Here is a 21,732-nt window from a genome sequence, read left to right as displayed (position 1 = left end):
CACTCTGTACATAACCTTTCGTAACTCAATCTTTCTGGACCTTTTTTTTCTTCAATAAAATAGGGCTCTTGAGACCTCCTTTGCCCACCTTACAACTATTATGAGGTTCAAATGAAATACTGCTTGGGAAAGTACTTTGGAAACTATTAAGCCTTATGCAAACTTAAAATACACTACTGCAACATAGATGTAAATAAAAATAAATGCAAGGGTGGGGATAAAAGATTTCCATGTAGAGAAGATTGTGGGAATGTTCCCTTCTCTCCTCATGCCTCTTGTTGTTGCAGAGCTTCCTGCCACCAGGGACAATTTATTCCTCCTTTTACTTCACCCCAGGGATGACTCCAAACAAAGTTTCCAAGGAATCAGGAGAGCAATACGCTCTAGTCTCTTTGATGCTCTTTTCTTAAAAAATGCATAGTTCTTTGACCTCAGTCTGGTCCACTCAATAACATCTCCAGCTCCTATCATAGGCCCTCGGGTCTAGGGCCACCATCTTCACTGGGATCCAGGGGCTCAGAAACGTGCTTGTCACCATATGCATGAAAGAGCTGCGTTAAGATTATTCTCTGAAAAGTTGCAGAAATCTCAGTTGAGTCCATTGTCTGCCCTAAGTTTTATTATTGGAACCTTGTCTCCAGCAGGTCGAAGTGAAAAGGAGAGGAGAGGTGAGAAAGAGTAGATGTGAAGAGTGGTGATAGTAGTCACGGTATGGGGTGCGGGAAGGCTAAGCATAATAAGAACACTTTATTTCTAGTCAGCTTTCTCTTATCACTTGGACTAAAATCCCTCACACTTTCTCAAAAGGCAAAGGAGAAGGGAAATTGAGAGAGAGACTATTCTATTGTGTGAACCCAAGATGTACAGAAATCATAGTCAAAAGCCACAAAGTGAGGGCAGTGGAATAGGAAGTATGTAGCTCAACCCTAGGATCTTTGTTGGGACAGAAAAGAGACCTTCAAGGGGTTAGTTTGGAAACAAGAAGTATGCTTTGCAGGCCACGGGTCCTTAGCCCCTGGCTCTTCTCTGCTTATGCTTGACCCGTTCCCTCGCGCCTTGGTTTCTAGAGCCATCAGGCACACTCCTCTCCCCTTTCTCATCTCTGTCTCTTTGGAACATCTATTCCAGTTTCCTGAAGCTGGAGGGGCACCTAATCTGCCTGCTACCAAATGGAAGCAAAGGAGGGAAGAACCCATGCCATGCAGCAGGGCACCTCTAGCATTCTGGGTGACCAGCTTCTGCAGAGTTGTGAGACCTTCACCAGCATACTTTTTTTTTTTTTTTTTTTTTTTTTTTTTGCGGTACACGGGCTTCTCACTGTTGTGGCCTTTCCCGTTGCGGAGCACAGGCTCCGGATGCGCAGGCTCAGCAGCCATGGCTCATAGGCCCAGCCGCTCCGCGGCATGTGGGATCTTCCCAGACCGGGGCACGAACCCGTGTCCCCTGCATCGGCAGGTGGACTCTCAACCACTGCGCCACCAGGGAAGCCCTCCCACCAGCATACTTTTAATAATCGGTGGGTTAAGCAGACTTGTGAGCTTCCGATTTCTAGCAAGTTTTTCTTTAGTCGTAAAATTACTTGTTGGAAAATGCACCCTAACTTCTAATAGAGAGCCTTGCAGAGCATAATTTACTGCTAAACTCAGAGGATGAAAAAAAGTAAAACAAAGAAACAAAAAAACAAAAAAAACACTGCCACATCTGCAGGTATATCAAAGTCATTGCCCTCTGTTGGTAGTTTCTGGGTCTATCCAAAATGATTTTGTTCTATGCAGAATTCCAGATGATATACTAAAACAGAGTTTAAAGAAGACTCTATCCTTAACCTATGCTTGTTTCTGTACTCTTAATTCCCAGCAGAAGGTCAGTAAGGTCTTTGATCATCTGGCAACTCCATTGGGAAATGATGGGAACATGCCAGTCATGGAAGTTGGGCTGAAATAAATACAGCCACAATGACTCTAACATCTTTCTTTTCCCCTTTTATGCCAAATACAGAAAAAGAAAAGACTAAAAAAGTGTGGGCTGATGAATCAAAGGTGGAACAACTATTGATGAAACAGATAAATCGGGAAAAAATTAGAGAATTCTTACAAATGGAAGTAGGTTTTCAAAGTCATAATGGTAAAAGATTCCCTTGGTCTGCCTTTATACATGGCCTTTTTGTTTCCAATGCACGACCAATGTATTTCCACAAATCCTCTTCAAGGTTGTTTTTAATAACGAATATTTATTGAATGTTTTCTTTGTGGAAGGCACTGTGCTAAGTGCTTGGCATTCACTGTCCCATTTGAAACTCACAGGAGGCTGTTTTATGGTGATCAACGTTTGACACACAAGGGCACTGAGTCATACAGAGGCCAACGTGCCTCGGATTAAGCAGCTGCAATTGAGGGGCAGGAGACTGGGCTACAATTGCAGGTGAACTCCAGAGCCTGTGGTCTTCCTCACTATACTCACCCTGTTTTCTAATAAGGAACCTGAGGTCAAGAGAGTTTATGTTACTTGCCCTAGCTAGTAGTTAGCAAGTTCATAGTTAAAATGGGAAGCAAAGCAATCAACAGACATGAGATTTGGATTCAAGAATGACCGTTTCCACCAATGTGATCAATGAATGGGGTTTGGTCACAGCATTTACTAAGTATTATTTATTTTTTACAATAACTGATTTTTTTCAGCCTCTGATGTGTTTATAGTATTAAAAATTTTACTCAAGCAAGATTTTAGAGAATCCAGGATTGAATTTTATGTTTTTTATTGGAGAGTATATATTTTGATTAAAAAAAAAAAACAGATGCTGGGAAAACCCATCACAGTTAATGCCTTGATGTACTGTAGCTTATTTGGGTCCAAAACTTATTCTGACTTTCAACTCTTGGTTGGTAGTATCTCTATCTCTAGGTTCAGAGTAGCATGCACTACAGTTTAAGATACAAGAAAAGAGCTTCAAAGTTCCCTCACCATGCTAAGATCCAGCTTCCTTTATAGATGTGGAAATCAGATAAGCAGCAGGAACATGAATGAGAGGCTGGTATTCTGAACGCATCTGAGAGTCCCTTCAGCATAAGACAGGTCAAAAAAAAAAACTGAACAGTCCCCACAGATCCTTCTGGCGACTGCACTATTTAATTTCAGTAATTACAAATTCTCTCTAAGCCAGAAAAATCCAAGCACATTCAAATAGGCATGCAGAAATATATCCTAATATGCACTGCAAATGATGGTGATTGTCAGGACAAGGGTTTCTTATTATTTGAGTCTAGGAATTGATCTTTGAAAAGGAACTTTCCTTGCATAATTTTCAAAACAAGTTTCCCCAATGTCCATAGAGAAGTGATGGATTCAACATTCACAGATGAATAAAGAGGACATGCGTGTGGGTGACCCTGTAGAAGAGCACTGCACTGGGAAAGCTGCCCTCCGACCTTCAAACACCAGAGCTCAGGGATCTTCCGATTTTCATTTTTGTTTCGATTTCCCTTTCACTGTACTCTCCCTTCTGTGAACTGTTTCTATTACAGCAAACTCGTCGGTGGTGCTGATGTGGCTATTCATTCTTTTAAAGAAATACTAAGCTGCAAGATTCTCACCTTCTCTGCCAAAAGCAAAAGATCATACATTAGCAGAGAAGATAATTCCAGAAGAAGTCTCACTTCTGGAAATAGGAAACAAGGAAATGTTCATTTAGTCTGTATTTCTTAAGAGACAATAGAAAAGAAGTTTTGATGCAGGATGTTCACTCATGACTGCTTCATGTTTTATCATAGAATGTTTACCCCTGGAGTCCTCTAACGAGTAATCCACAAAAGGTTGTTATCTCAGCCCAATTATAACAAGTAAGTAACCCCACAGCCACCCTACCCCACCAATTTCCATTTTCCAGTGGGAGACAGGGAGACGGAGGTGTAAGAAAGGCTGTGATAACAATGAAACATCACAACTAATCAAACTGTGTGAACATCTGCTTTAGTACTAAATGTATGAATTGTTCATATTCAAACTACAACACGTGCCTTAAGGTCTGACCATTGGAATTAGTGGCTCCCAAACAACTGTTTATATATATATACACACATATATGTGTGCAATCTACATACTATAAGGTTAACCAGATAATCCACAGCAAATGGAATTAATAGTGAAGCAAAACTGATGATAGTTTACATAAAAATAGCTGCAACTCGGAGACACAATCACCTAAAAATGGCACTAATGATACACTGTTAACAACCCTTAATCCAGAAATCTGTGAAGATTCTGACTCTTTATGTGTGTATGCAATAGGAGCTACACAATGCTGCCAGTTGTAGTATGACAACTGGACTTCCTAGGATTCTACTGATTTTGTATCCCTAGAATCTGTATAATGTTACATGTATTAACAAATACCAAATTTTAGTAATCAATAAATCACTCAGTGGGGTACTAGTAAATACCCTATATGTGTACATAAGAATGAATGTCATTTGACCCTAAGAACAAATACGATAATTTGGCATTTTGGATGAGTTCTCAGTCCATGTGGAGAACGTTTGAGGCCCACCAGGGGTTCAATGAACTCAGAGAAACTTTGAGTTAGAGCCATGTACAAAGGCCCATAGGTACACTAGTATGACGCATAAGAATGGAATATAGAACCACCCACAGAACTTTCCTTTAAAGTGTGACTGGACATTTAATAAACCAACAGGCAACCATCTTATAAGAAATCTTACAGAGTTAAAAGTGAGCAACAGATTCAATCATTTTGTTAATGGTTGAGATGTTGATGAAGCTGAGTATGACTACTTCAAACATGACTTTAACAGTTGCCATTTAAATTTCTGACCAATAAAGAGTTACAGTTTTTCAATCCTTATCCAGCTCATCTTGCATAACATCTCTGAATACTGTGCCATTTTTCTGCTTAAAAATCTTTACTGCTTCTGCATTTCCCACAAAATAAAACAATACATAAATTTTGTCAATTATTTTGAAGTTTACATAAAATGAACTTATATCTAAAAGTATCATCTATTAAAACTAATTCAAGGGCTAGAAAACTTGAACATAACTAAAACCATTTAACAAGTTATCCATAATTAAAATCTTCCTATATCTAAAAACATATCATTTCAGTGTTATACAGACTATACCAGAGTATAAAAAATAATTATCAACTCTTTGAGGCCAATAACTTAATGCCAAAATTTGACAAGGCAATTGCAAGAAAGAAAAAAATAGGACCAATTTCACTCACAAATGTCTATGCAAAAATTCCAAACAAAATATTTAGTAAACTAAATCCAGCAATGTATATTAAAGATAAAACATTATGACCAAGATGGGCTTATTCTATGAATTTGAAAGTGGGTTACTATCAGAGAACCAATTAATATAATTCACCAATTAGGAAATTAAAGGCAAAATTCATATGATCATCTCAAAGATATAGGAAAAACATTTCATAAAATTTAATGTCTAATAATTTAAAAAATCCTAGCAAGCCAGCAAATCTCTTAATCTGATAAAAGTAATTAACACATATCATTGTTATTTATGGTAAAAATTAAATCTTTCCCTTTCAGATTGCAAGAAAGACAGGATACCCACTACCATCACTTCAACTCAATGTTTTACTAAAGTCCTGACCACAGAAGTGAAGATGAAAACAAAATACAAAATATATGATTTGGAAAGGAAGAAATAAAAGTGACATTATTCACAGATTTTCTCTATAGAAAATTCAAAAGGATCTACAAATAATATATAAGTTAATAACTTGCTGAAAATTGTTATGCAAAAATAAGCTAAGGTATATTTATTATTAACCCATGAAATATATTTACATATATTTTTAAGTATTTTAAATATATATTGTTATAATAAACTACCCTGAGGTTAAATTCTTAACCTCAATTTAAAACATAAATCATTAAATTAATTTGACCTTTCAATAAGATCTTTCTTTTTTGATACAGAAAAAAGAGGTAATTATTCTATTCTATTAAATTTATTATTATTATATTCAAATCAAGTTAAAATGAAAAATACATTCAGCAAGACTAGAAAGTGAACTGAGCCACATTTGACTGTAAGTTTCTCAAAGACAGAGATAATATCTTGGGTAGGTTTCCCCCTAAGAAATACCCAACCAGAGAAAATAGATTTAATTCACAGCAAGCAGACAGGGAAAGGCAAGGGAGAGGGGAGAGAGAGAGAAGGAATGTTGACAGAAGAGGAAAATGAACATCTAATTCTAAGGGACAGTAAATATAGGAATTTGGCCACAATCATTCTTAAAAAGGAAAATAAAGGAAACACAAAAACAGGAGGGTTGTAGTTTAATATGTCAACAGCCTCAGTGGCAGGTGGCAGGTGCACAGGCCCTAGCAGCTTTATGGGTTAGTTTTCTGTGGTGTCTAGTACTCTGAGGACATTTAGTGAATGGTAAATATATCAAGCCTTCAACTGCCTGGTGGGTCAGGATCTGTTTTCTACTTAGTTCACTTCCATTTCCTTTGCTATTCCCAGCAGCGTTCTTGATATCAGTTTGCATTAGTATGGTTTTCACAACTGGGTCAAAAATAAAGCTTCTATGCCTAATTAAACACCGAGCTAACACACTTTGGTAGTCATTTCTATTTTGAAATTTATGATTACTGTATTTAGTCTGTCCTTTCCAACCTTACAATACAGGGTCTGCAAAAGGAATTGCAAAAATTTTACATATTTGACATAAGAACATTATTTAATATCAACAGTAGCATTTTATAGCCAAAAGCAAATTAGACTTAGGAGAAGATCATGAGAGACTAGCAGGTAACTTTTCTTTCTTTTTTTTTCTGAGAGAGACTGTGAAACAACAGAACAGTCTGTGCTACATACATAATTAAGACAGATGTTCTCAATCTTAATTTTCATAGCTAATTTTGACAGCCAAAGAAATGTACTTGTCTTTTGTATAGCCACCCATTTTCTTTTAAATGTGTCCTATTTTTCTCATCGCCCACTATGATTGCTCAGGAAGAACGGGGTGGTGTGACAGAGAATGTATTAAGACAATAGCAAGAGCTCTGCCATATTTTTCGTAGGTCACTGAATAGAAACAGATATAGCAGAAACTGAGCATAAAATCATTTAGAAGTCCACACAGCATAAGGATTTTTATGCATTCCTAACTTTGCAGATCACAGTTTTCACTGGCTTTGTGGGGTCTTCCATGCAGAAATCAAGCTGATCACATTAAACAATAAAGGAACTGTTAATAAGGACCTTCCTTTAGTCAACCCAGGCTTGAAAGCATAGGCTTTTTTTTTAACAGAATAAAATATATGGAAATATGCTACATTTTGATGACACAGCCAGGTGCCTTACCTGCAAGGGTAGAATCTGATATGCGTGTCTATGTCTGTATCTGGAAATAGCTGGAAATAGGAAACACGTGTAAGAGCAGCAAAGACATCCTTTTTCAAAGTGTGCTCTTCCTGGAGCCCCCTGCCTTTTGGCTCTTCACTGTTGCGGGTGTTTCAGACAGAAAAACAAAAGAACAACGTTTCCTGTAAGTGGTCCCAGTAGCCTTAAAACCACAAACCTCAGAAACCACAAAGAGAGGCAGAACTGTCTTCCTGTTCTCTGTGGTGGAGCCTGTTATTTTCACACCCACATTAAAGCACTCTCCCATCAGCATCTAAGTTGTCTTCTTACACATCTGCCAACACCTCATCCATGAAAGGCCCACTAGGGTCTATGGTCACAAGCCAGCTGCTCTGGTGATATTCTGAAACCCAGCTGTGCATCTCGCCCGAGGAGAGAACAGGTGCTGAAGCAATGCTTCTGGAAACACGCCTGCTCTCTCTGCTGCTGCAGTGTCCAGCCCTTTGATGACTTTGGGCAGCAAGGCATGCTCCAGCCTCTTCTAGTTCCTTTCTCCTCATTAGGGGGACTCCAATCCTGCAGTGCAGATTGGGGAATACCTTTAGGGAGCTCCAAACCTCCCAGCCTCCACAGTAACTCTGGTTACTTCATAATTACTCTTGGATCCTCTGACAATGAATTCAAACCCAGTCCACTTCAAGCCCACTCCAGAGGATGGTATCATTCTCCTCAGGCAAGCCCACTCTGGTCTGATCCCAATAGAAGCACTGCTACCATCCCCTCTGCCTTGGGAGTTGTCCTGTACTGCTGCGCCCAGGGAGCAACTCTGAGATCTCACCAGTTACACACAGGGTTCGGGCTGTGTTCGAGGCAGGATCATCAAGGGAAGGCTGGCTGTGGGCGAGAGGAAAGGCAGGCCTGGGCTGTGGCTTGGTGAACTCAGGTAGCATTAGTCCCATCCCCCCAGGAGTCAATGCAGAAGCAGGAACCACAAAGTCTAGGGGGCAGATAAAGCTCATTCTGATTTTTAACTACGCAACTATGGACTGCATTGGAAGGGTATGACCTGGTTAAGGTGGTCCGGGGGGTGGAGGGGCAACAGGCTGACAATCCTCATTGGGAGCATGGCAATGTCTTGGCTCAAGGGAAGTTCCATGGGGCTGGGGCTCCAGGAGATAAACGTATTCTCAAGGAGAGGAGACAGAGAACCACAGCCAAACTAGATGAACTGGAATGTAGGGGAAGGGAGAAACAGGGTGCTCAGCTTTGCAGAGAAATGTTGAGTAAAGAAGATTTGTGCAGAAATTCGTGCAGAGAATATGCTCAGTGAAGGCTAATCAGAAAGGCTGTGGAGTCAAGTGGGTCCACAGATAACCTGGGACTTACTCCCCAAATCCAGAACCGATGGCAGCATGTGTAGCCCACCAGCTGGTCTCTAGAGTCTGGCTTGATATTCATTGATTAGGAGACAGAGTGGCTCTGAATCTCCTGGAAATCTTTTGTACCAAATACTGTGCTGGGTACCTAATATAGTTTTCTCTTATCCTCACACACTTAAAAATCACACCAGTCAGAATGGCCATCATCAAAAAGTCTACAAATAATAAATGCTGGAGAGGGTGTGGAGAAAAGGGAACCCTCTTGCACTGTTGGTGGGAATGTAAACTGATACAGCCACTATGGAGAACAGTATGGAGGTTCCTTAAAAAACTAAAACTAGAGCTATCATATGATCCTGCAATCCCATTCCTGGGCACATATGCAGAGAAGATCATGGTTCAAAAGGATACCTGTACCCCAATGTTCACTGCAGTGCTGTTTACAATAGTCAAGACATGGAAGCAACCTAAACGTCCATCGACAGAGGAATGGATAAAGGAGATGTGGCACATATATACAATAGAATATTAACCATTAAAAAGAATGAAATAATGCCATTTGCAGTAACATGGTTAGACTTGGAGATTATCATACTAAGTGAAGTAAGGCAGACAGAGAAAGACAAATATCACATGCTATCACTTATATGTGGAATCTTTAAAAAATGACAAAAATGAACTTATTTACAAACCAGAAACAGACTCGCAGACTTGGAAAAAAATCTTATGGTTACCAAAGGGGAAAGGTGTCGGGGAGGGATAAATTGGGAGTTTGGGATTGACATATACACCCTACTGTATACAAAATAGATAACCAACAAAGACCTACTGTATAGCCCAGGGAACTCTGTTAGATATTCTGTAATAACCTAAAAGGGAAAAGAATTTGAAAAAGAATAGATACATGTATATGTCTAACTGAATCTCTTTTGCTGTACACCTGAAACTAACACAACACTGTTAATCAACTATACTCCAATATAAAATTAAAATGTTTTAAAGCTCATGGGAAACCAAAATTAATTCTACACATCTCTAGTCTCAGCTTAAAAGTCATTTTCCCAGAGTCAACTTTCCTGAGCCCATAATCTAAATTAACTTCCCCTATTATACTCTATCATCATCTATTTTATCTAATGTCACTCAGTACAGCTTATAATTTGATACGCGTGAGAGTGATTAAAGCCTCTTGTTGGCATACATTGTGTTCATTTTATCTGCTAAATGTGTCCCCACAGTATCCGGCACAAAGGCCCTCAAAAAATATTTCTGCACCCTTGAATGCATGGAGAGGAATGCACTGAAACAACCAGTGAATCGCACGTGACGACACAGGCCCTTTTAGGTTTGAAGTTTCACCCTATGGGATTGTGGCCACTGCACAGACCAATGCATCTAAAAATCAGAAAGACATCCATGATCACATAAATGAGACTGTCTTAAATAAAATATTTGCTAGGTTTTTATTAAAATCTGGCAATCATATGAAAGGTGAATTTTATATTTTGCTTCTCTGCTGAACTTCTGAGAAATCAGGATGGGTAGAAATACATACTTCTGAAAGTTCATATATTTGTACTCTTTTCCAGTTTTTGTTTTTTTTGTTTTGTTTTTTTTTTTGCGGTACGCGGGCCTCCCACTGTTGTGGCCTCTCCCGTTGCGGAGCACAGGCTCCGGACGCGCAGGCCCAGTGGCCATGGCTCACGGGACCAGCCGCTCCGCGGCATGTGGGATCCTCCCGGACCGGGGCACGAACCCGCGTCCCCTGCATTGGCAGGCGGACTCCTAACCACTGCGCCACCAGGGAAGCCCTCCCAGTATTTTTATACAGAAAAACTGCTAGAGAAATTTTAATAGGTCCATGAGAAAAACAAGTCTTCCTTTAGCGTAAGCAAGTTTAACTGATATACGGGTTTCTTAACAATTGGATTTCTCAGAGACTCTAATATGAGACTATTCATTACAATTTTCCTTCTCTCTCTCTGTCTCTCCCGCCTCCCCCAGCCATGTGTGTGTTGTGTTGTGCTTGGCGGTCGGTTGGCATACTGATGCTAAGCATATTTTGGCTTTGGTTCTGGAAGCACCAAGGGACCCCATTCCCCTCACCTCATCTAGAAACATAGTTTGACTAGTTGCTCTTATGTTCCAGTAAAATTGGTATTAAGAAGCATCCTGTCAGTTCTGTAGTACATTAAGTCCTATCCTTCTAACCCTAGTTCCGTTAAATCCTGAACAAAACAAATTACATAAGGCTGAGGAAATATAAATAAGAGCTTGTAAACAAGATTCTAATCAATCACCCTCCTGTCAAATCCACCTTGCATAGTACAGGCTTTTTCAATTTTTGCCCCAAACTGTCTCACATGAATTGATTGCTCCACAGACCACCAGACTAGTGTATGCTTGAATTATGATACTGCAAAAAGGCTCGGGCATTGATCAGGTGGGAATACTGACAGCAGGAGGGGGCCCACATTATACTCTATATCTAACCTAGTTTAGCTAGTTCCAAAGAAGGTATTTTTATTATCATTTTTGAAGTTGGAAACTGAAGCCCAGAGATGTCAAATAATGTTCTCAAAATCACATATTCTGTATATAGTGGGGTCTGGATTTGAACCCAGGTCTTCTAGCTCCAAGTCTGGACTCCACTTACCACCTGTTTTCATGGGATGTATTGAGAGCCTCTCTCAAGCCTGGCGCCACCTGGCCTTTTCTGCTCCTTGTTATAGCTCATCATAATACCCTGCATTCACATCACAGCTCACAGGACCTTTCTCACTGGCCCAGCTATACTGTACAGCTGAGCTTCTCAGGAAGTTCACCAAGCCCCATGCCAGAAGCCTTTTAATTCTTTTTAGCCTTGGGCAGAGGTGGGGTCAAAGCCCACATCGTGGCACTTGCCAAAGCTATTCTTTGATTGTTCAACAGATTAATCTCTCAGCTTCCTCCCTTCATTAGTTTTCTCTTCATCCAGACTCATGGCTTAACTTCTCTCTGCTGCTGCGGCTTGGTTGGGAGCCCTTGACTTAGGACTGAGGGTACCTATTTATTAAGCATTTTGTGACCATTCTACACATTTACCCAACCCTGCTTCCTCAGCCTCACTGAGCATGGAGTGGGGAAGTGGCTGATCACAGCCCCAACTAGATTCACAGTACAGGGTGCTCTGCGAGTTCTCCTACAAAGATCCGCCATTCACGTACATCTTCCCAAATGGTTACTCCCATGCTCAAAATGTTTCCTCAAGTGCCCTCTTGGTCCTAGGCCAGCTCTCCCAACAGATCAGGGCTTCTCTGGTATCTTTTCAACAAGGAGGTGCTCAGTTGCACAGAAGGTCTAATGGTTGAAAAGTTATGGAAGAAGATGACAGCGCTATGAGGTGGAGGTAAGCTAGATGTGCCACACGGTAGCGAAGCTGCAGGTGGAAGAAGAGCGAGGAATGAACAAGAGCTCAGGTGCATCCCCTTCAGTGTTTCCTGCCCTGGTTGTCAGCATCATCAAGCCAAGGACCCAGACACTCCCTTTTACACCTGTTATTTGGTCAGCCACCAAATACTATGGATCAGATCTGGACCAGACCTGTGGTCCCCCATCCGCCTCCCACATCACTGCCTTTGTTTTCCTAGTTGTTTTTTGCTCAAATTGGTGTAACAGCCTCCAAATGGTTTCCCTGCCTTTGGGAACATTCCTCTCAACCCTTCCTCCTCAAAGTCTTCAAAATTCCAATTACAACATCCCTCTCCTTAACACCATTTCTTGATGCCCCAAGTTTCATCAACTTAGAGTGTACGTTAGAATCACCTGGGTGCTTTTCCCAAAATTTACGTTATTGAGCTCTACGCATAACCTAATGAACCAGAATCTCTTGGGCATAGGGTACAGAGTTTGGAAAAGCTTCCTGGTGAATCTGATGCACCATCCAGTTGAAGAATCACTGCCCTACAAGGTGAAGGTCAAGCTTCTCAGCATAGCAGTGAAAGAACTTCATGCACGAGCTGACCATGGGTGACTTGGTTCATCAGCCATGCCCGTTTCCACCTCAGACTCCAAAGACACTTTGTTTTTTAACCAGTTTCCTGAACTCTTACATTGAGGGAAGCCTCTGTGCACGTGCTCTTATCCACCGGGAAAATGCCAATACGTCCTTCCAGATGCAGCTTAAGGAGCATTTCTGTGAAATTTTCTCCATCTCCCACTTCAGAGGTTTATCGCTCCCTGCTCTGAGCCGCTCTTCTTTTGTTATCCAACCAGCTCAGAGAAACAACATCTTGGGTGCTATTAAACAGTATTATTGAATGAGGTGAAAAATCTCAAAGTCAAAATTTTCCTTACACTCAGTATTGAGCTCATTTTATGAGAGGCTTGTAGGGACAGAGACCCCAAGGGAACATCAAATTTGCATTTCCCAAGCCACCCTCTTTCCAGGACATACAGTCAGTGAGGAAAATGTCTAATTTGTGTTTCCCAAGTGTGTTCCACAATCTGAATAGGTTATATTTTGAAAACGAATTTATTTGGGAAATACCGGGTTAAAGAATATTAAACTATCCCCACTCCCAGCTTGTAAAGTGTTTGCCTTTTGCCTCCAGTGTGAATATTCAAAAGGGAATAAAATATGCCATGTTTCCCAAAGTTATTTGATTATAGGATGCTGATTTCATAGAACTAGTATTCTAAGGAACACACTGGAAAAAATCTCCCTTCCTCACTTGCCACTGCAGTTGCAAATAAGAAGCCAAATCAGGCACAATCTTTGCTGGTTCTTATCTAAAAGAAAGAGGGTAGACTAGATTACCTGGTGCCATCTGTATCTGGGCTATCTCCTAAGGGGACCTTCCACCTGGAGAGGTAGAGAACCCTGAACCTTGAGTGCTGCTGCCTGGGTGTGGCCGCCCAGCTTCTGAAGGAGCCACGGAGCAAGGCAATGGGGCAGGGAACTTGCAGCACATCACTACTTTGATGACAAAAGTACAGTTATTAGTACAGAGCATCGTTCAGTAATTGTTTCCATTTGTTTGGTTAAATGATTTGAATTGATGTGTATGTTGTTCCCAATACAATAATTTGCATTTATGGAGTTTTCTGTCAGTTTGATGTAATGCATTTATTTTGAGGATCTAGAAAGTTGGAGGGGGTGGAAAATATAAGCAGTTTTAGATGTGCACGAGTGGTTAAATGTGGACCCGTCTCTGTAATTACAAATGCATTTGCATTGCCAAGTGAATAGAATCAAGGTAAACTATCAGGTGTTAGGAAAAGCATCTATGGAGAATCTGTGGGTAAAAAAAAATGCCCTTCCAAAAAAATATGATAAAAACTGTTTAGTGGCCAAAAGGAAATTAGGACAAACAAGTTGATTTATGCTGTGCACAATTAAAATTTTAATACGAAGTGAAAATCCAATGCACCACTTGAATACTAAATTCAGATAATGATGCTCTCACTAATTGATACAGTAAAAAGACTACAGCGTTTCATGTTAGAACTCCAGGTCCAGCTTGGCTCTGTTGGGAGCTGGGTGTATATAACCTTGGAAAAGTCATTTAATTTGCTTGTGCCAGAATATTTTTCATTTGCAAATTAAAGGAATTGAGCTAGTTTATTTTAAGGTAACTTCTAATTCCAAAAGTCTGTGAATATGAATTACATGCTGCTCAGGTAAAGGAAGGAATCACAGAAACTTTACAGGCGGTACAGCATGTTGAACTAATTTGACTTATTAGATAAAATAACACTGTACTTTTTAGATAAAACTGATGTTTAGTTTTTAGTTAACTTTTTCTTTAATTTTTATTTTAAAACTTCAATTAAAATAGAAAATATAACAGCAATCTTTCGTGAAAACTTACGAAAAATAATAGACAATGAGGAAGAGGTCCAGGTACAACGATGAAAGTATTTTAATGCAGCAAATATAGTTTTCAGACCTTAGTTGATTTCTAAAAAAATTATATTAGTGCCTGTTATATAAATATCACCCAAATGGGACCTCTTTGCACCTGCCATGTAGGACCCAAGAACAAAACTATGTTTCCAATAGATTTGTTCCCATTGTCTCAAACTTGCAAATATTTTTGACCCTATTCAGTTGTGTTTGATCAAATATTTTTACCGGAAAATTTTCTGTGTTTTACTCCCTTGGAAAACTTGAAACAATAACCACCTTAATACCGTCTCTTGAAAGCAACCTAAGAAGTCATATTCCTGTTGATATCAGTGGCTTCCTGGAAGTAATCTAGACATCTTTGGAACTGCAATATAGTTTTCAAAAACTCTTGAACATTAATATACCATGTAATTTATCAGTGATTTAAAACAGGTAATAATGCTACAAAGTCTTCTTATGTCTGGTGTATGGATGATTCTTTGTAGCTATTTACACATTTAGAATACACATTTGCCATGAGATATTCCATTCATCCATCCATCATTCATTTAATTAATTATCTATCTGACTAACCTCACTGTGTGTGTGTGGGGGGTGTGTCTGTCTGTCTGTCTCTCTCTATATATATAGCATAAGCATTTATCAAACTCCAGGCGTGAGCTTAGCAAAAGCTCTCTAGTCACTTTGGCTAGATAACCGTGGAAGTTTCAGAATTGATTTCAATATTCACAGCAACCACTGAATTGAAAATGGAAAGAAAAATTAAAATAATACAAGAATCTTATCCTGTAATAATTCCTAGTCTTTGGAAAATGTGAGAGGCGCTACAGGATGAATCCTTCATTTGAGGGATGTTGAACCTGAGGGCCAGACTCTATGATGCAGAATGAAGGTCTACTGTTGGCCAGGTTAACACTTTCCACTGATTGCTGACTTGGAACATGTTATTTCTAAGGTAGGAAAATCACTTCCAGAAAACAGCCACAGGAATCAAATGCATTTCAAATAACACAAGACACCTGTACACCAAAAAATAGAACACCCTTGAACAGTGAACATATGCTATGTGTTTAGGACCAGGGAAAAGAAAATCCATCCAAAAATTTTTTGATGATTAGGACTTTTTTTCTTTTCTTTTTTTGTTTTGTTTTTAATGACTGCTTTGGGTCAAGGGCAAATGCGTAAATTTCACAATAGATTGCTCCCACTGTCTAAAACTTGTATATATTTTATTTTTGATCAAATGTTTGTACAGCAGTTTTCTCTGTGTTTTCCCCCACCGGAAAACTTGAAACAATAACCACCTTAATACCCTCTTTCAAAATCTGCAGCATTTCCTAACCCAAGCCCTTAGTCACCGTCCTCATTTTGGAAACCATCCTTTACAACTGACTGACTATGCCAAATCAACTTTGGTTCTCAGACCTCTTATCTGAGCTCTCTAACGAAATTTTGTGGAAAAACAAAGCTTCTGTTCCAAGATGGAAAGAAGTCTATACTTTTGTAAATAAGCATTTTTAAATGATTTTTAAAAATACCTTTCTTTTCTTTGATATGCTGCTTCAATTGTTCTTCTGAATTTTTATTGTTTCCCACAATAAATTTTAAAATAGTCAAACTTTGACAATTCCCATTAATTTAGGTATTCACATTTATTTTGACCTTTTAATTTTATTACTTAATTTCTCTCTCTGCATATGTATAATGTATATTAATTATATATGTATATATCTGCTTTAATTTAGCTTTTGAATCAAGGGAGTAAAGTAATTATGGTTCCTAAGTGTAATTAAAGAATCTCTAACATGATACAGTGGGAAAGGTCTGTGGCAAAAAATGACTTATAGGCATGTCAGTTTCACACTGAAAACCATCAGATGATGAAGTATGAGGTGAACTGAGGTAAATCCTTTTACATCTCATACTTCATTCCCTTGTGCCCACAAGCTCAGTAACAGTCTGGTCCTAATCCAGTCTCAGGTACATGAGTCATGACTCGAAGCAGATGTGGATATGCCCCAGTTTATCCCTATCATCCATCCATGTGTCCATCCAGCCATCTTGCCAGAAAGCCTTACTGAGGCTCTACTATGTGTTAGGCACTGTGCTAGCACTGAGGGTATAAAACATCGTGAAGCAAGTTCTTGTTTGTGAGACCTAAGGAAACAAGAAGGTTTGAAAATTACCTAAGAACTTCAAGCATAATTTGTGGACTCTCTGGAGAAGGTAGATCAAAATGGATCTAGTCACACAACAGACCTAAAATCCTTCTACCATTCATTCAGTGTGCTCCTTCCCCCAAATGACTTTCGTCAGGAAATGTTTAGGGAGTGTACAAAGAAAAGGAGACGTGACATTAACCCTCCCTCAAAACATACAAATTCCCACAAGTTTTCCTAGGACTGTTGACTATGTGTACATCGAGAGCTGTTTCTCTCTCTCAAAAAAAAGAAATCTTTTCACATCACCAAAGACTACGATCACCTAGGAGAACTCAGTTACGTCTGCTCATTCCAGATGCATTTTGCATTATTACTAGCCTCATTCTACATGAATTCTCAAATAACTTCCATTTATTTCTGGCTAATAAAGGCCTGGGTTTCACAACAAATGAGAATGTTCGAGTCCTGAAAATCATTAAATGTAGTAACATTTAAGATATTTCTTTTCCTCTCTGTAGCACTTTACAGGAGTCACTTCATATTACTGGGATCAAGGGATTCAACCTGGGGGCGGCACAGAATGTAGTTAAGAATCTTGGCTTTGAAGTCTGACTACCTAGGTTCAACTCTGATCATTCTACTACCATTTGTGTGATGTTGGGATAAGTCACTTAATTTATGCTTCAGTTTCCTCATCTGTGAAAAGGGAACAATAATAATAGTGCCCAAATTTCATAAGGTAGTTTTTTTTTTTTTTTTTTTTTTTTGCGGTATGCAGGCCTCTCACTGTTGTGGCCTCTCCCATTGCAGAGCACAGGCTCCGGACGCGCAGGCTCAGCGGCCATGGCTCACGGGCCTAGTCTCTCTGTGGTATGTGGGATCTTCCCGGACCGGGGCAGGAACCCGTGTCCCCTGCATCGGCAGGCGGACTCTCAACCACTGAGCCACCAGGGAAGCCCCATAAGGTAGTTTTAAGAAATAAATTAGACAGTTCATTAAAAGATACAGTATTATACAGTCTGATTTACATGTTAGCCATTATTATTATTTTCATCTTGGAGAGAAACACTCATGGAGTGAGGGATTTGGAACCTGACTTGTTACATTTGGGTATGCTGTAAATTGCCATGAATAACTATTACTAATCCATCCCAATAGTGAAATGACTCAAGTAAAGGGAGACCAAGTGACTAATTTTGAGTAGCTCTACTAAATTAAGATGGAATTAAAACCGAACAAACCATTTCCAAAGCTTTCCTACTTGGGTTTCTCTCAAGGGGGTATTCATTACCAGTCTTGGCACTTATACCAATGGCACATCTATGGACTCTGCAACTGAGTTGAAAGTGCTTCACCCACCTTGATGTGCATAGGGTTATTAACCAATATTTACGAAGTACCTGCAGGATGTGTGGGATGGTCGTCTAGCACGAAAGTTGTCTTCTCAACTTTGTAGATTGGAAAACAAAATCAAAAGAGGACATGGGCTTCCCTGTCAGCTCCAAAACCACAGGAGGGGTCAAGAGTACAAAGAAATACTGCTTCTCCCACCACCCATCCTGTAGCCCAGATCTCTGTCCCTCAGACCACACACAATCTCACTGCACTTACATTTAGCAAAGTTTTTAAACTATTTATCTCATCTGTTTTCCTTTGTCTCCTAATAGTTATAAAGCAGATTCATGTAGTCCTTGGAATCAAAATTAACATGAATTTTACTACAAAGCAGGGCTAGAATTTATTCATGAGACAGGATGATGTTAAATTCCACTTATTTATTGAAGCTATAAATTGGAGCACAGCAAATGAAGATACGGCATATATCTTTCACAAGAGTTACATTTTTTATTAAAGGAAATGGTAACCATATTTTGAATTCTTAGGAGTAAGTTATAACCCTTATTAATACCACCAACACACAAAAAAAATCTTTTAATTAACCTGCCTTCTAATTTTAGTGTTAAGAGGCTTTAAAGAAAAATTTTCTTTATGAATCTAATTTGTTCATTAGTATACTAGGATATATGTCATTAACTTTTATATTTATTAAAGGTCATGGTTCTCCCATCTCATCTCTCTGAAAAATAGTGTTCCATAAAAATAAAATAGCCAGATCAATTCTAACAGAAATGGCTGTAAGTTAATTTGTTTTTTTTAATTTTCCTAATCTCTTTTTAAGAGTAAGTTTTTGGGGAATCTCTTTTTTCTAACTACTTTCAACAAGCATCAAAACAATCTACAATGCTAACTATAATTTTAAAAGCTACAAAATCTACCCCCATTCATTATGCACGTTTACCCTTATGATTCAACTCCTCAGAGTAAGGGCTTGAACACTTCTACTGTGGCAATAGCTAAGAGATTCCAAGAGTCATATGCTATAGTTTGACAATCACTCCACAAATCCATGCTCCATTAAACTATATCCAATGAGAATTCTCAGTCCACAAAACCTGTAGACAGGGCAATATGACTTCTCTGAAACATTTTCTGGGGATATAGTTTCCTATAAGGATGTTCATCAATACTGAAAATAGTATTTATCTTTTAAAAAACTCTTTACAGTAGGAAACAGCTAATCTTCTGATCAATTTCTAGCTAACCTGGGAGAAAAAAAAATCCAGGTTTAGATACTAGCTGAGTGAAGTTAAGCACCTTCCTTAAGCGTTCTGGACCTTAATTCTCTTCTTTGTGAAATAAGAAGATATGAGATGACATCTAAGTTCCCTTCCAAATATATAATTCTGTGTATCTTACTTGGTGATAGTGATATTTATAAGCTCTGTGGAGTTCACAGAGCTTATGGTGAGTGATCCTCATAACTGATTTTCAGAAGTAGGTAGGGGAGTGATCACTGTGTATTTTACCCAGTGAGTGTGCTGCTTTTGATACCCAGTAGGATTCACTAGGGACCCTAGATCTAAAGCATAATCCAGAAAGATTTAGTTCTCAGGAGTCAGAAAGACTACTTTATAAAATAATTTCTTCCTACTCTGTAGTTCCTCATCGTGAACCCTTCAAACATAGCCTTACTTAAAATAAAAATATTTTAAAAGGAAAAAAAAGTCATGTTATGTGCTTCTGCTGATGCTGCCCCTAATTGCGTCTTGATTTTAGGTTGAAGATAAAATGTAATCGCCACTTGATAAATATCTTTTGAGTGAGGATGAGCTTCCTCCAGCTCTTTGAAAGTTTTAAACAGCACTTGAGGCTTAGGTAAAATTGGGTTTTTATTTTTCTTTTTGCAGCTTACCTTTGCATACTATTTTTATATAGGTTGGAAATTAACAAGTAAAATAGTTTACAAAAAGAGAGAAAAAGGAGACCCTTATTACTAAAAATAAGTATTCTGAATCCAGAGTGGAATTCTGAGTATCTCTGATGTCTTGCCAGTACCTTTATTTCAAGAAGACACAAAAACAATTCCTCAAAAATATGTATAAAACTTTGCAGTTAGGGTTTCCCTGGTGGCGCAGTAGTTAAGAATCTATGTGCCAATGCAGGGGACACGGGTTCGAGCCCTGGTCCGGGAAGATCCCACATGCCATGGAGCAACTCGTGAGCCACAACTACTGAGCCCGTGCTCTAGAGCTCATGCTCCACAACAAGAGAAGCCACCACAATGAAAAGCCTGCACACTGCAACAAAGAGCAGCCCCCGCTCGCTGCAACTAGAAAGCCCGTGCGCAGCAACGGAGACCCAACGCAGCCATAAATAAATAAATAAATAAACTTTACAGTTAACAAAATACTACAACAGATGTGATATTTCATCTTTGCAACAATTCTGTAAGGTAGATAAGCTTGTCCCAACCAAGCTCCCAATTATTCTTCATCTCAGAGGTCAAGGAATTTCTTGATTAACTGAAATCTAAAAGGTTATCTAAAAGACTCATTTTTGTCATTATATCTAACCTCTTCCTGACCTCATTTCTCATCAAAACCATCATGAGAGGTGAGAAATAAAAGCACTACACTATTTGGTCTGCTCATTTTCCTTCTCTCTCTCTGCCCATTACCCACACTCCTCCTGGAAGGGCAAAGAAGCAGGAAAACAGCCAAAGGATGGGGAAAACAGAAAGAAAGGAGGAGAAACAATAATCTAATCAGGTACCTACCAGTTGGCTGTACAATGTCATAAAAAATTAAGTCTACAATTGAAACAGAGCATATTATCAAATCTTGATTTTACAACATTTTATCGGTCTGAGTTTTCATATATAACAACAGTTTGGACGGCCATTATATTCCATATTTAAGAATCTGAAACGGTGCAAATTGCAATAAGATAGCTTTTGTCTTGATGTAGATGTATTACATTCTATCTTTTTATTGACATTTAATAATCCACATATAGCATAAGAAAAAAGTCTCAGGCAGAATACTTAACTCACCAGAACAGCCCCATCCCTGCCCTGGCAAAAAAGCAAAGTTTTATACATATCAAGCATCAGGATATTCTATTCATAACATCTCATATTCTAATCTTTTGGGATATGTGCCTTTTCACTATGCAAGGTCCCAAGGGCTCTCAAAGTGCTAAGTCATTTTCTTTAAAGTTTTCCTCTTCTAATTCAGAATATTGCCTTCAAATATGTTTGGAAGTTGAACTAATTTTAATTTCCCCGTCACAGAAGAGGAAAACTACATGCCTTCCCTTTAACCTTTGTAAAACTTGAGCTATTGAGTATATATCTAATGGAAAATAATCTCCAAGCTGTAGTTAGAATCTAGCAATTTTGTAGTGGGCATAATTTTGAATAGAAATGAAACGATCTCTAAGCATGATAGTGGTTCAATTAAAAAAAAGTATCGTAATGCCAACTGTCCTTAAACATACAAAACCCCTCAATTCAGCAACGTCTCACAAATTCACAGCTATAGCTCTCACAATCAAATTAACCTTTTCTACCTCCAAAGAATTCAGACTTAAATATGATTTTCTA

General features: G+C 38.9%; 1 protein-coding gene across 18 annotated transcripts in view; it reads right to left on the bottom strand.

The window, feature by feature from the left end:
* The window catches only part of MCTP1 (multiple C2 and transmembrane domain containing 1), a gene marked incomplete at its 3' end in the record, with an annotated part of 541,466 nt that overhangs the window by 338,622 nt on the left and 181,112 nt on the right, over positions 1-21,732 (bottom strand). The window lies entirely within an intron of this gene.

This window comes from Mesoplodon mirus (assembly GCF_964341445.2).
Source record: "Mesoplodon mirus genome assembly, chromosome: 5".
Lineage (NCBI taxonomy): Eukaryota > Metazoa > Chordata > Mammalia > Artiodactyla > Ziphiidae > Mesoplodon > Mesoplodon mirus.
Note: the sequence above shows the minus strand (reverse complement) of the source record. Positions and strands in the feature narration are given on the sequence as shown.